The 16,302-nt window shown below is 42.0% G+C and overlaps 2 long non-coding RNA genes across 5 annotated transcripts; both read left to right on the forward strand.

The window, feature by feature from the left end:
* Positions 1–276: 276 nt before the first annotated feature.
* On the forward strand, positions 277–4,252 carry LOC148062960 (uncharacterized). 2 transcript variants are annotated; one of them, XR_015713632.1, is made up of 5 exons: positions 278–732; positions 1,602–1,785; positions 2,424–2,578; positions 3,065–3,284; positions 4,113–4,252. It is a non-coding gene; the product is annotated as an uncharacterized LOC148062960 (long non-coding RNA). The 2 variants fall into 2 exon arrangements; XR_015713631.1 differs by having other exon boundaries at positions 277–732; positions 2,424–3,284.
* A 6,782-nt stretch (positions 4,253–11,034) lies between these two features.
* Positions 11,035–15,174, forward strand: LOC148062961 (uncharacterized). Of its 3 annotated transcripts, none has more exons than XR_015713634.1 (5): positions 11,039–11,284; positions 12,158–12,341; positions 13,063–13,214; positions 13,701–13,922; positions 14,751–15,174. It is a non-coding gene; the product is annotated as an uncharacterized LOC148062961 (long non-coding RNA). The 3 variants fall into 3 exon arrangements; XR_015713635.1 differs by having other exon boundaries at positions 11,041–11,284; positions 13,789–13,922; XR_015713633.1 differs by having other exon boundaries at positions 11,035–11,284; positions 13,063–13,922.
* The last annotated feature ends 1,128 nt before the right edge of the window (positions 15,175–16,302 follow it).

Here is a 16,302-nt window from a genome sequence, read left to right on the forward strand (position 1 = left end):
CTGATTCTCCTTCGATCAACACAACTACTGGGTAACATTTTAATTCCGTGTCTTAGTTGCAAACTTTCTTTCCTTTTACGTTTTTCCGACACATTCCTCTCCCGTGACTTTATTTAAGTTTTCCGCTCAAATATCAGGATTATTTTATTTTTAAATCACAACCTTTAATCCTAACGTTCAGCTTTAACTGTGTGTCGTCCACAGGTTTTCATCGTCGTCATGGGAAACTCTGCCTCCACCGGCTTCGTCACCTCAACTCCCAGGAAAATGGCGTGGGGGCGAAAGACGGACGACACGGTGACTCTCAGAGACAGCATCGCGCAACGCGAGGAGGACCTGTGGAGGATCAAGGCCAGAAGAACCTCGTGCGTGAAGAAGCTCGGCGTGTATCGGAACGTCCGCTACGTCGACCTCACGCTCCAGGATCAAGACGAGTTCTCCTCGGACTCCGGGGGGAAACTGAACGCCAACTTTGTTGCCGATCCATGAACTCGATCGACACCTCTGACACGGGAAATTCACACTTTTGAACACGAATCGCTTCTCGAGCTCAAAGTGTGAAACAACAGGAAATGAAAGCTATTTTCACAGCAACACATATGATTGACTCTTGGAAGGAAACACTTCACAGTTCCCTTTTCACGACGCGGACGCAAAAGACGCTTCCCGAGCAAGTATTGGATCTTACTTCACCGCTGAGGAATCTTTGTCCAAAGAAGCTTCCTCTACCAGGTACAAACATTTGTGTTTATTTGTATTTATTTGACATATCTGTCAAGAAAGTTTTTTTTCAATGGGACTATTGAGCTTCATGGCTTCACGTGACTTACCTTTTGAACTACTTATGTGTTTCTCAATAAAAAGGAATCTTCTGGAATTAAAATGAATTGAAGTGAATGAACTCAACATTGTTGCTTCTTCTCAGACGTTAAGATGTTTTTAAAAAGATTCAAGTTTGCTAAATAGTGTCATCGTTTCACTCCAGTTTTAAACGCTCTGTACGACTGCCTCTATCAAAGAAGCGGTAGATTGTCGGGGACGTCGTAGGTCGGCAGCAAACTCCACAGCGGATCTTAGAAGTGTGTTTCAGCTTCGAACAATCTTCCTAAACACCAGAGAAGAAGACGAGCAGCATCAGGAGTCGAATGAAGAGTTTGAGATGTGACCGTTATTTTAGCGAGTCATTTTAACGGCAAGAGCACTTGTCCAAAGTAGAAACTGTATGTTTTCATTTTCATGCTTCCTACACTCTGCCTTCCTTTTAACATGTCGATAGTTACTCTAAGATAGTAGGCGTCTTCCTCTAGAACCGGTCCAGGGACCAGTAGCGGATTTGATACCAGGTCGCACAGAAATACATTATTATATTTCTCTGTAAATTATTACAGTCTGAAAGGTGCTTTATTTATTTTTTTAAACAGGATTGTATTCAAAATCCTGTTCGATTTTGATGATTTGTTTCAGTCAAGTTTGCTTAGTTTACTAGTAAAACTTTACGGGACCATCAATAAATTAATGCTAAAAGATAATCAAAATATAAGGTATAAATCATGACACCGGTTATTTAAAAAACGTCTGTTTGCCTGCCTTTTCACATCTAGGGTCGTGGATCTAAGAACGAAGCGGGCCCTACCGGGGGGGGCGGCTGGAAGACGGAGGCCCCCACCCGAGGACATTTGAATCATAGATTGCAAGAGGGCAAATTAAGAAGTTTGCTCTGCGGGTGATCAAGATACAGGCAACTTGAAAGAAACATTTGCCCCGGAAAAGACGACCTCCCGAACGGTAAATTTGCCATAAATATCGCGATGTTTCAACAGACGACCCGTGACAATCTGCATTGACCATTTCTCTCCACAAAGCGAAGAATAAGAACCGGAAGTGACGGCATGTTGGAGCGGCCGGATCGGACTCCTGTTTTGACCGTTTTACTAGAAATCAAACAATGAGTGAAAACACTTTGCAGCTAAATCTGGAACTGAAACTCTGGTGATTGCTCCTGATGATAAGGTTCCAGGGTTGAGTCAGTACTTGGGTGACTTAGGTCAGTCTGTCAAACTGAGCCTGAGAAACCTGGGTGTTGTATTTGATAAAGACATGTCTCTTGTTCAACACTGAAGAAAACTGACCAGAAACTGTTTCCTTTAACTGAGAAAAATCTCTAAAGTTAAGAAATTTTTTTCACAACATGATCTGGATCTTATAATCCATGCGTTTGTTTCTTCTCGCCTGGACTATTGCAACAGTTTGTTTTCATGTTTAAACAAGAAGGATGTGTCTCGCCTGCAGTTGATTCAGAAATCTGCAGCGAGAATTCTGAGCCGCTCTAGTAGAAGAACTCACATTTCTCGGATCCTTAAAACTCTTCACTGGCTTCCAGTTTCTTTCAGGATCAAGTTTAAAATTCTGGTTCTTACTTTCAGATCTATTCATGGTCAGACCTTCCATCAGTGATCTGATCCAGCAGACTTACACCCCAGCTCGGGCTCTGAGGTCTGTGGATCAGAATCTACTGATGGTTCCTGAACTTCCGGACCAGAGGAGAGAAATCCTTCCAGACTGTTGCTCCTAAGCTTTGGTACGATCTTCCTCTCCTTAAGAGATTTTTATTTGTGCTTTTTCTTAACTTTCTTGTTGCTGCTGTGTTTGATTCTAAGTTGTCTTGACCTTTTATAATATGTATTTTAACTGTGTACATACAGTAAATATGTCTTTACATACAGTAAAATTTAGTGGCGGGTCATGCATTTCACACATAGGCCTTCAGTGGTGCACGTTTGAATGAATCCACCTCTCAATTACTACTTTAAGGATCTTTATACACCACAGGGATCTGAGCGTGAACTGTTATAGGTCAATAAGACGTTTATCATCAAATGAACATCAATAAATGATATCAAAATATCACTCCGACTACAGTCTGTGTGGTGTGAAGCTCTAACATGAACAGGAGGAAAAGCTTTGAAATAAAGAGAAAAGACTACGAGGAATAATTGAATACATGAAAAATTAAACTTTCTTTTTTATTTTTATATAAATACATTTATTTTCTGATTATGTTTAGGCCAGAAGAGAAGGTCTTGCTGGCCCTGACGGCCCGCCACTGGTAAAATTACATTTTTTTAAACTTCCTGAAATGATTCAAAGTAGGAAGCAGAAAAAGACCCCAGCCACACCCACGACTATGCTTATAACTGCGTCTGAGCTCTGGTTCAGTGTCTTGCCGTCTCATCTCAACATGCGTCTTCTTGTGCTGATCTTCGTGGTCGGGCTCCTCTCACCAGGCAAGTCTTGTTCTTGTTTTGACTTTAGAACTTCTGTGTTCAGTTAAAGTGTTGATAGCTTGTCATAGGTTGACCTCTTTGATTTATTTTGATTTCTCAGCCCCGACCCTCACCTGTCCACAGTGTCCAATGGACTCCTCGCCTCAATTCGATTAACTCTTGTCCCTGCAATGAGAATTGGACATTTGACATTTGAAAACCAAAATGCATTTATAAATCGTGTTGACTTTGAACTCATCATTAAAAAAAAAAACATTTTCTTGAACTCTGCCCCTTTGAGTGTATTTGCTTGGCCCTCGGGAGGTCAAAGTAGGATTATGTGGAAATTTTCTGTAATAGCTAAAAGCATTTGTATTAAATTACTTTCATCAGTCCAACATATACCCACACTGTAACATGTTTTTTCTTTTTTTTACGAGTACTCAAAATAATTTAAAAGTAAATTAAAGGGATGTTCGGAAAAAACTGCCTAGTAACACATTTTATATTTTATTTATTGTATATTTATTATAAGTCGTACCCTACTTTTTCTTTATTCATTTTTAGGTTTCTTTCCTTCCTTCTATTTGCTGGATTATATTTCAATGTGGCAGCTGAAGGAACGTATAAAGAACAATGCTTTTAACAGGCAACAGAGGGCGCTGCAGGCTCCGTTAAACGCTGAAATTAAAGAAAAAACGACCAGTGAATGACTTCTTCTAGTAGTCGTTGAATACATTTTTTTTACATCAACTAAATGTTACTGTTTGTTTTATTGTAGACTTTTGGATGTGAATCGCTCTGTCGTGTAAATTATACTCATGACGGTATTTTCATTTGTTGTTCTAGGTATTAAAGGGAAACCCAACGGTAAACGATGCTATAAATGTGATATAGGTGTCACCTGCGATAGCATTATGCTATGCGAAGACGATGAGGATCACTGCTTCACCGCAGCAAGAGTGTTAGACTTGGTCCCAAAGCGCTGCATCTCCAAGCAGATGTGTGACTTGGTTCCTGCGACTCTTCAGAGTAAAGCTAGCTGCTGTCAGGGTGACTTGTGCAACGGCGCCACGAGCACGAGCATGAGTCTTCTGCTCCTGCTGGCCCCGGTGCTGACCACTGCGTTCCTCTGACGGGCCTCCCGCCTGCATCTTGCTCGTCTTCGCCCATGAAGCCGAACTCAAGCTGGAAACAACTGCTGTCTGCGCGATACTCCGAGCTTTTTCCAGCAGCAAAATGCTTTGAAATAAAAAAAAAAAATACATTTAAATTGTGTACAATTGTTGTCATTATATTTTTTTGTAACTTTGTGTGAGTATTTTTTCAAGAGATGAGAGAGCATGTAAAAAAGACAATTTTTTTTTCATCAACACAACATTGTCGTGTCACGTTCACACTCATATTATTTTCTGATCAACGTTCATCAATGATGGAGAAGTTTTCACTTGTGGGTTGAGACTCAAAAGTGATAGTGTAGTAACAAGTATATGTGTAGTATTGTCCAGTACTTGACTCTTGTGTTGTGATAGTGTAGTAACAAGTATATGTGTAGTATTGTCCAGTACTTGACTCTGGTGTTGTGATAGTGTAGTAACAAGTATATGTGTAGTATTGTCCAGTACTTGACTCTGGTGTTGTGATAGTGTAGTAACAAGTATATATGTGTAGTATTGTCCAGTACTTGACTCTGGTGTTGTGATAGTGTAGTAACAAGTATATGTGTGTAGTATTGTCCAGTAATTGACTCTGGTGTTGTGATAGTGTAGTAACAAGTATATATGTGTAGTATTGTCCAGTAATTGACTCTGGTGTTGTGATAGTGTAGTAACAAGGATATATGTGTAGTATTGTCCAGTACTTGACTCTGGTGTTGTGATAGTGTAGTAACAAGTATATATGTGTAGTATTGTCCAGTACTTGACTCTGGTGTTGTGATAGTGTAGTAACAAGTATATGTGTGTAGTATTGTCCAGTAATTGACTCTGGTGTTGTGATAGTGTAGTAACAAGTATATATGTGTAGTATTGTCCAGTAATTGACTCTGGTGTTGTGATAGTGTAGTAACAAGGATACTAGCAGCACGAGCAGCAACTGGTTACAACAGCTCCCTCTTTCTTCTTACTTTTTATTACACTTTTTCCTTTTTTTTGGCGTCTTTTTAATTTTTTCTTTAGAGTGGTCGGATCTTGTTGCCGTTGTGCACAAAACGAGACCACTTTTACAACTTTTGCATACGGTTTTCTGCTATTTTCGTCACTTTTGGGAACTCCGTCGGCAGACACGCTCAGCGGGTATATTGTTTACACAAGGGATCAGCTGTTGGGGTTGCGCAACACCGCTCTCTCTCTCAGCGCGGAATGGACGATTCCCGTGGAAATCAAGAGAAAAAGACGCGGATGCAGAGCAGGTCAGATGAAACAAGAGAAGAAACGTAGGTTCCGTCCCTTTATTCCATCGATCATCATGGGAAATGTACGTTCGATTGTGAATAAAACGGACGAGCTTGCTGCGCTGACCCGGCATCAGAGAGACTTCCGGGAGAGCAGCCTTCTATGTTTCACGGAGACCTGGCTGACGGAGAAGATCCCAGACTCTGTTGTTTCCCTGGAGGGGTTCAAGATGGTGCGTGCGGACCGGGACATGGATGGGAAGAGGAGAGGAGGAGGAGTGGCGGTGTTTATTAATGAGAGATGGAGTGATCCCGCTCATGTCTCCATTAAAGAACAAGTGTGCACTAAGGACATAGAGTTCGTTGCGGTGGGCATCCGCCCGTATTACATCCCGAGGGAGTTCTCACATGTGATTGTGTTCACTGTTTACATTCCTCCCTCTGCGGACGCAGCCGCAGCGAGCGAGAGGCTGAGCGCCTCAGTGTCGGACCTGCAGCTCAAACACCCGAACTCTCTCCTGCTCATTAACGGAGATTTCAACCATGCCTCACTTTCCTCCATTCTTCCCACCTTCACACAATACGTGAAGTGCCACACCCGGGAGGACAAGACTCTGGACCTTTTATATGCAAATGTGAAAGGTGCCTACACCTCCACCGCCCTGCCCCCCCTCGGCCGCTCTGATCACAACCTGATACGTCTGCGACCTGAATACACTCCCATGGTGAGGAGACAGCCTGCACAGAAAAGAACTGTTAAGATGTGGAATGATGAAGCCAAGGAGAGGCTGAGAGACTGCTTTGAGTCTACAGACTGGAGCGTGTTCTCTCATGGTGATGACATCGACACCTTCAATGACCATTCCACAGATTATATAAAGTTCTGTGAGGGCAACGTCACACCGACCCGCAAGGTGCGGTGCTTTGCCAACACCAAGCCATGGGTGACCCCTCAACTTCAAGTTCTGCTGAACAAGAAGAAGAGGGTGTTTGCTTCAGGGAGCAGAGAGGAGCTTAAGGAGGTCCAGCGTGAACTCAAGAAGGCGATCAGGATGGCCAAGGACGAATACAAGGGGAAACTGGAGGAGCAACTGGCGCAGGGCAACACTAGGGATGTGTGGAAAGGCCTGAAGAACATCTCAGGTCATGGCCAGAGTGGAGCCAGAGCCACAGCAGGGGGAGACCAAAGATGGGCCACTGAACTGAACCAGTATTTCAACCGGTTTGATCAGGGCCCCCCTCCCCCCTCCACCTCTGCCCCTCACTCTTCACAAAGCTGTTTTTCCCCTGCTTCAGCCCCCTCCCCCCAACTGTTCTCACCTCCAAGCCACCTTTCTCCACCCCAACAAGCCCTACTGCCTCAGCTGCCCAACCCCCCACAGCCACCTCTCTCTGTTACATCGGAACAGGTGAGGAGAGAATTAAGGCGACTGAAGATCAGGAAAGCTGCTGGACCAGATGGACTCAGCCCCAGACTGCTCAGGGATTGTGCTGATCAACTTTGTGAGTTGGTCACACACATCTTCAACCTGAGCCTCAAACTGGAGAAGGTCCCGGTCCAGTGGAAGACCTCCTGTGTGGTTCCGGTTCCCAAGGCGGTACACGCGAAGGAGCCGAGCCACTTCAGACCAGTCGCCCTGACCTCCCATCTGATGAAGACCTTGGAGAGGCTGGTACTCCGCGAGCTACGCACGACGGTGAGCTCTGCGTTGGATCCGCTGCAGTTCGCCTACAGGCCAAAGATGGGGGTGGACGACGCCGTCATCTACCTGCAGCACCGGGCACTGACTCATCTGGAAGCCGCCGGTAGCACTGTGAGAGTCATGTTTTTTGACTTCTCAAGTGCTTTCAACACCATCCAGCCGGCGCTGCTAAGGAAGAAGATGGAGGACCCAGGAGTTGGGACACAGCTGGCAGCATGGACGATGGACTACCTCACCAACAGGCCGCAGTATGTGAGGCTGCAGGACTGCAGGTCTGAGGTGACCATCTGCAGCACCGGGGTGCCTCAAGGGACAGTGCTGTCACCTTTCCTTTTTTCCCTCTACACGGCGGACTTTACCTATGACTCCAGCAGCTGTCACCTCCAGAAGTTTTCTGACGACTCGGCCATTGTGGGCTGCGTGTCTGGGGGGGGCGAGCTGGAGTACAGGTCAGTCATCAAGGACTTTGTTGACTGGTGTGAGAGCAACTACCTTTGCTTAAACACCGGTAAGACAAGGGAGATGGTGATTGACTTCAGGAAAAAGTCCCCACCACATCAACCGGTGAGCATCCAGGGCTCGGACATTGAGCTGGTGGACAGCTTCAAATACCTGGGTGTTCACCTCAACAATAAACTGAACTGGTCCACACACATCAACGCCGTGTACAAGAAGGGCCGAAGTCGCCTCCACCTCCTGGGGAGACTGAGGTCCTTCGGAGTGTGCAGACCACTTTTAAGGACCTTTTATGACTCCGTGGTAGCCTCTGCTATCCACTACGCTGTGGTCTGCTGGGGAGCAGGCAGCACGGACCGGGACAGGAAGAGACTGAACAGGCTGGTCACGAGGGCCGGCTCTGTCCTGGGCCGCTCGCTGGACTCGGTGGAGGAGGTGGGAGAGAGGAGGACACTCTCCAGACTCTCCTCCATCAGGGACAACGCTCTCCACCCACTGCACCTGACCGTGGAGGAGCTGGCCAGCTCCTTCAGTGGCAGGCTCAGGCACCCCCAGTGTAGGACGGAGCGTTATAGAACGTCCTTCATCCCAACTGGTGTCAGGATATTTAACTCTCTACTTTAAATATCCTGATGCTAATCCGTAGCGTGTTTTTTCTTCTTGTGTGCTTTTTATTTTATTTTTTTTCCCGTTTTTTATTTCTATTTTATTTTGTTAATAGTGTCAATTTCTAATTTTGTAAATAATTTGTATATTTTTAAGATCGTTTTTATTTTATTTTGTATTATCTCTTGTACTATTTCTTTCTCCTTGCACTTTATTTTCTTCCAACTGCGCTGTTGTGAAAGTGTGTTTCCCCTCTGGGGATGAATAAAGCCTTTCTATTCTATTCTATTCTATTCTATATGTGTAGTATTGTCCAGTACTTGACTCTGGTGTTGTGATAGTGTAGTAACAAGTATATATGTGTAGTATTGTCCAGTACTTGACTCTGGTGTTGTGATAGTGTAGTAACAAGTATATATGTGTAGTATTGTCCAGTAATTGACTCTGGTGTTGTGATAGTGTAGTAACAAGTATATGTGTAGTATTGTCCAGTAATTGACTCTGGTGTTGTGATAGTGTAGTAACAAGTATATGTGTGTAGTATTGTCCAGTACTTGACTCTGGTGTTGTGATAGTGTAGTAACAAGTATATATGTGTAGTATTGTCCAGTAATTGACTCTGGTGTTGTGATAGTGTAGTAACAAGTATATGTGTAGTATTGTCCAGTAATTGACTCTGGTGTTGTGATAGTGTAGTAACAAGTATATGTGTAGTATTGTCCAGTAATTGACTCTGGTGTTGTGATAGTGTAGTAACAAGTATATATGTGTAGTATTGTCCAGTACTTGACTCTTGTGATGTGATAATTTAGTAACAAGTATACATGTGTAGTATTGTCCAGTACTTGACTCTGGTGTTGTGATAGTGTAGTAACAAGTATATATGTGTAGTATTGTCCAGTACTTGACTCTGGTGTTGTGATAGTGTAGTAACAAGTATATATGTGTAGTATTGTCCAGTACTTGACTCTGGTGTTGTGATAGTGTAGTAACAAGTATATATGTGTAGTATTGTCCAGTACTTGACTCTGGTGTTGTAGTTTTTACAGACCACATGATACTTTCATTTGTTTTCAAACCAAAATATGTCCAAACATCAGCTTTAAAAGCTGCTGGACTCATTGTATCCTTTAACTGCGGAAGGCGTAATGACTGCTGCCATCTAGAGGCTGTAAATGTACACACTCTTTAATAAAATTCTCCAATATGAACCATAAACGAATTATGATCATATTTTAAAGAAGAAAAAAAACATGTTTAAATGGGAAAAATCGATGCAGTGCTTTTGAATATCATAGTTTGATGAAAAAATGTATCTTAGTATTTAGGTTTATTCTTTCAGACACCATTAATATTTAATATATACACAATTAAAGGTAATTATATGCATTATTTAGGCGTCACTGCGTAAACAATTAACACAAATACATTAAGAGCAGCATTATTTTTTTTAAATATTTAGAATATTGTTTACCATAAAAAAAATAAAAATAAAGTTAACCTTTGACCTCAAATCCCAGACCCATTCAGGTATTTAGAAATATATTTTATGATAATATACTTTGTATTGTTTTTAAGTGTCTTTTTCTTTTTAAGAAACGTGAGTTTGTCACTGCGAGGAGACGAGAGAGTCTCACAGGATTGAGTGAGAACGTCAAGCTTTGTCGCTGCAGGTTTGTCGGTGGCTTCCGAGGGCCGCGACAGGAAAACCACAGCGAACACACAAAAGGTTTGAGCACAACTGTGTTGTGTCGCTCTAATTATTAACAGTTTTGTCAATTGAATCACAGTAACAATACATTCTCTTGGTCTCTGTGAGTGAAAAGTAAGTAATTCTTATTTATATAGCGCTTTTCCAGACCAGGGTCACAAAGCGCTTAAACAATCAAAACAATATTCAATAAAGTATATACTTTAAAGGTCAAGATAAAACTGAGAACACAATAGGAGTTCCAGAAAATCAAGGAAAAGCCTGAACAAATATAAACGTCGGATGTTCCTTAAGGAGTCAGTAGATCCATCAAGCGCAGTAACACTGCTCTGACACTTGGGCAATATTTTCAAACGTATCCATTGCTACTTAGCCTAAGCTAACACCTACTTTTTGAGATCATTCTCACCTTTATTATGACCTGATTCACCTTCGATCAACACAACTACTGGGTAACATTTTAATTCCGTGTCTTAGTTGCAAACTTTCTTTCCTTTTACGTTTTTCCGACACATTCCTCTCCCTTGACTTTATTTAAGTTTTCCGCTCAAATATCAGGATTATTTTATTTTTAAATCACAACCTTTAATCCTAACGTTCAGCTTTAACTGTGTGTCGTCCACAGGTTTTCATCGTCGTCATGGGAAACTCTGCCTCCACCGGCTTCGTCACCTCAACTCCCAGGAAAATGGCGTGGGGGCGAAAGACGGACGACACGGTGACTCTCAGAGACAGCATCGCGCAACGCGAGGAGGACCTGTGGAGGATCAAGGCCAGAAGAACCTCGTGCGTGAAGAAGCTCGGCGTGTATCGGAACGTCCGCTACGTCGACCTCACGCTCCAGGATCAAGACGAGTTCTCCTCGGACTCCGGGGGGAAACTGAACGCCAACTTTGTTGCCGATCCATGAACTCGATCGACACCTCTGACACGGGAAATACACACTTTTGAACACGAATCGCTTCTCGAGCTCAAAGTGTGAAACAACAGGAAATGAAAGCTATTTTCACAGCAACACATATGATTGACTCTTGGAAGGAAACACTTCACAGTTCCCTTTTCACGACGCGGACGCAAAAGACGCTTCCCGAGCAAGTATTGGATCTTACTTCACCGCTGAGGAATCTTTGTCCAAAGAAGCTTCCTCTACCAGGTACAAACATTTGTGTTTATTTGTATTTATTTGACATATCTGTCAAGAAAGTTTTTTTTCAATGGGACTATTGAGCTTCATGGCTTCACGTGACTTACCTTTTGAACTACTTATGTGTTTCTCAATAAAAAGGAATCTTCTGGAATTAAAAGGAATTGAAGTGAATGAACTCGACATTGTTGCTTCTTCTCAGACGTTAAGATGTTTTTAAAAAGATTCAAGTTTGCTAAATAGTGTCATCGTTTCACTCCAGTTTTAAACGCTCTGTACGACTGCCTCTATCAAAGAAGCGGTAGATTGTCGGGGACGTCGTAGGTCGGCAGCAAACTCCACAGCGGATCTTAGAAGTGTGTTTCAGCTTCGAACAATCTTCCTAAACACCAGAGAAGACGACGAGCAGCATCAGGAGTCGAATGAAGAGTTTGAGATGTGACCGTTATTTTAGCGAGTCATTTTAACGGCAAGAGCACTTGTCCAAAGTAGAAACTGTATGTTTTCATTTTCATGCTTCCTACACTCTGCCTTCCTTTTAACATGTCGATAGTTACTCTAAGATAGTAGGCGTCTTCCTCTAGAACCGGTCCAGGGACCAGTAGCGGATTTGATACCAGGTCGCACAGAAATACATTATTATATTTCTCTGTAAATTATTACAGTCTGAAAGGTGCTTTATTTATTTTTTTAAACAGGATTGTATTCAAAATCCTGTTCGATTTTGATGATTTGTTTCAGTCAAGTTTGCTTAGTTTACTAGTAAAACTTTACGGGACCATCAATAAATTAATGCTAAAAGATAATCAAAATATAAGGTATAAATATCTACTTCTGTTTCAAGCTTAAAAAACGTCTGTTTGCCTGCCTTTTCACATCTAGGGTCGTGGATCTAAGAACGAAGCGGGCCCTACCGGGGGGGGGGGCTGGAAGACGGAGGCCCCCACCCGAGGACATTTGAATCATAGATTGCAAGAGGGCAAATTAAGAAGTTTGCTCTGCGGGTGATCAAGACACAGGCAACTTGAAAGAAACATTTGCCCCGGAAAAGACGACCTCCCGAACGGTAAATTTGCCATAAATATCGCGATGTTTCAACAGCTCGCGACCTTTTCTCCCGGGGCTATTGACCTGTAAAGTCGCCGTATAAAGCTTGTATTTTGTTTGACTTGAAGCGGCGATAGACGACCCGTGACAATCTGCATTGACCATTTCTCTCCACAAAGCGAAGAATAAGAACCGGAAGTGACGGCATGTTGGAGCGGCCGGATCGGACTCCTGTTTTGACCGTTTTACTAGAAATCAAACAATGAGTGAAAACACTTTGCAGCTAAATCTGGAACTGAAACTCTGGTGATTGCTCCTGATGATAAGGTTCCAGGGTTGAGTCAGTACTTGGGTGACTTAGGTCAGTCTGTCAAACTGAGCCTGAGAAACCTGGGTGTTGTATTTGATAAAGACATGTCTCTTGTTCAACACTGAAGAAAACTGACCAGAAACTGTTTCCTTTAACTGAGAAAAATCTCTAAAGTTAAGAAAATTTTTTCACAACATGATCTGGATCTTATAATCCATGCGTTTGTTTCTTCTCGCCTGGACTATTGCAACAGTTTGTTTTCATGTTTAAACAAGAAGGATGTGTCTCGCCTGCAGTTGATTCAGAAATCTGCAGCGAGAATTCTGAGCCGCTCTAGTAGAAGAACTCACATTTCTCCGATCCTTAAAACTCTTCACTGGCTTCCAGTTTCTTTCAGGATCAAGTTTAAAATTCTGGTTCTTACTTTCAGATCTATTCATGGTCAGACCTTCCATCAGTGATCTGATCCAGCCTTACACCCCAGCTCGGGCTCTGAGGTCTGTGGATCAGAATCTACTGATGGTTCCTGAACTTCCGGACCAGAGGAGAGAAATCCTTCCAGACTGTTGCTCCTAAGCTTTGGTACGATCTTCCTCTCCTTAAGAGATTTTTATTTGTGCTTTTTCTTAACTTTCTTGTTGCTGCTGTGTTTGATTCTAAGTTGTCTTGACCTTTTATAATATGTATTTTAACTGTGTACATACAGTAAATATGTCTTTACATACAGTAAAATTTAGTGGCGGGTCATGCATTTCACACATAGGCCTTCAGTGGTGCACGTTTGAATGAATCCACCTCTCAATTACTACTTTAAGGATCTTTATACACCACAGGGATCTGAGCGTGAACTGTTATAGGTCAATAAGACGTTTATCATCAAATGAACATCAATAAATGATATCAAAATATCACTCCGACTACAGTCTGTGTGGTGTGAAGCTCTAACATGAACAGGAGGAAAAGCTTTGAAATAAAGAGAAAAGACTACGAGGAATAATTCAATACATGAAAAATTAAACTTTCTTTTTTATTTTCATATAAATACATTTATTTTCTGATTATGTTTAGGCCAGAAGAGAAGGTCTTGCTGGCCCTGACGGCCCGCCACTGGTAAAAATTACATTTTTTTTAAACTTCCTGAAATGATTCAAAGTAGGAAGCAGAAAAAGACCCCAGCCACACCCACGACTATGCTTATAACTGCGTCTGAGCTCTGGTTCAGTGTCTTGCCGTCTCATCTCAACATGCGTCTTCTTGTGCTGATCTTCGTGGTCGGGCTCCTCTCACCAGGCAAGTCTTGTTCTTGTTTTGACTTTAGAACTTCTGTGTTCAGTTAAAGTGTTGATAGCTTGTCATAGGTTGACCTCTTTGATTTATTTTGATTTCTCAGCCCCGACCCTCACCTGTCCACAGTGTCCAATGGACTCCTCGCCTCAATTCGATTAACTCTTGTCCCTGCAATGAGAATTGGACATTTGACATTTGAAAACCAAAATGCATTTATAAATCGTGTTGACTTTGAACTCATCATTAAAAAAAAAAACATTTTCTTGAACTCTGCCCCTTTGAGTGTATTTGCTTGGCCCTCGGGAGGTCAAAGTAGGATTATGTGGAAATTTTCTGTAATAGCTAAAAGCATTTGTATTAAATTACTTTCATCAGTCCAACATATACCCACACTGTAACATGTTTTTTCTTTTTTTTACGAGTACTCAAAATAATTTAAAAGTAAATTAAAGGGATGTTCGGAAAAAACTGCCTAGTAACACATTTTATATTTTATTTATTGTATATTTATTATAAGTCGTACCCTACTTTTTCTTTATTCATTTTTAGGTTTCTTTCCTTCCTTCTATTTGCTGGATTATATTTCAATGTGGCAGCTGAAGGAACGTATAAAGAACAATGCTTTTAACAGGCAACAGAGGGCGCTGCAGGCTCCGTTAAACGCTGAAATTAAAGAAAAAACGACCAGTGAATGACTTCTTCTAGTAGTCGTTGAATACATTTTTTTTACATCAACTAAATGTTACTGTTTGTTTTATTGTAGACTTTTGGATGTGAATCGCTCTGTCGTGTAAATTATACTCATGACGGTATTTTCATTTGTTGTTCTAGGTATTAAAGGGAAACCCAACGGTAAACGATGCTATAAATGTGATATAGGTGTCACCTGCGATAGCATTATGCTATGCGAAGACGATGAGGATCACTGCTTCACCGCAGCAAGAGTGTTAGACTTGGTCCCAAAGCGCTGCATCTCCAAGCAGATGTGTGACTTGGTTCCTGCGACTCTTCAGAGTAAAGCTAGCTGCTGTCAGGGTGACTTGTGCAACGGCGCCACGAGCACGAGCATGAGTCTTCTGCTCCTGCTGGCCCCGGTGCTGACCACTGCGTTCCTCTGACGGGCCTCCCGCCTGCATCTTGCTCGTCTTCGCCCATGAAGCCGAACTCAAGCTGGAAACAACTGCTGTCTGCGCGATACTCCGAGCTTTTTCCAGCAGCAAAATGCTTTGAAATAAAAAAAAAAAATACATTTAAATTGTGTACAATTGTTGTCATTATATTTTTTTGTAACTTTGTGTGAGTATTTTTTCAAGAGATGAGAGAGCATGTAAAAAAGACAATTTTTTTTTCATCAACACAACATTGTCGTGTCACGTTCACACTCATATTATTTTCTGATCAACGTTCATCAATGATGGAGAAGTTTTCACTTGTGGGTTGAGACTCAAAAGTGATAGTGTAGTAACAAGTATATGTGTAGTATTGTCCAGTACTTGACTCTTGTGTTGTGATAGTGTAGTAACAAGTATATGTGTAGTATTGTCCAGTACTTGACTCTGGTGTTGTGATAGTGTAGTAACAAGTATATGTGTAGTATTGTCCAGTACTTGACTCTGGTGTTGTGATAGTGTAGTAACAAGTATATATGTGTAGTATTGTCCAGTACTTGACTCTGGTGTTGTGATAGTGTAGTAACAAGTATATGTGTGTAGTATTGTCCAGTAATTGACTCTGGTGTTGTGATAGTGTAGTAACAAGTATATATGTGTAGTATTGTCCAGTAATTGACTCTGGTGTTGTGATAGTGTAGTAACAAGGATATATGTGTAGTATTGTCCAGTACTTGACTCTGGTGTTGTGATAGTGTAGTAACAAGTATATATGTGTAGTATTGTCCAGTACTTGACTCTGGTGTTGTGATAGTGTAGTAACAAGTATATGTGTGTAGTATTGTCCAGTAATTGACTCTGGTGTTGTGATAGTGTAGTAACAAGTATATATGTGTAGTATTGTCCAGTAATTGACTCTGGTGTCGTGATAGTGTAGTAACAAGGATACTAGCAGCACGAGCAGCAACTGGTTACAACAGCTCCCTCTTTCTTCTTACTTTTTATTACACTTTTTCCTTTTTTTTGGCGTCTTTTTAATTTTTTCTTTAGAGTGGTCGGATCTTGTTGCCGTTGTGCACAAAACGAGACCACTTTTACAACTTTTGCATACGGTTTTCTGCTATTTTCGTCACTTTTGGGAACTCCGTCGGCAGACACGCTCAGCGGGTATATTGTTTACACAAGGGATCAGCTGTTGGGGTTGCGCAACACCGCTCTCTCTCTCAGCGCGGAATGGACGATTCCCGTGGAAATCAAGAGAAAAAGACGCGGAT

This window comes from Callionymus lyra, chromosome 17, assembly GCF_982586985.1.
Source record: "Callionymus lyra chromosome 17, fCalLyr1.hap1.1, whole genome shotgun sequence".
NCBI classification, from domain to species: domain Eukaryota; kingdom Metazoa; phylum Chordata; class Actinopteri; order Syngnathiformes; family Callionymidae; genus Callionymus; species Callionymus lyra.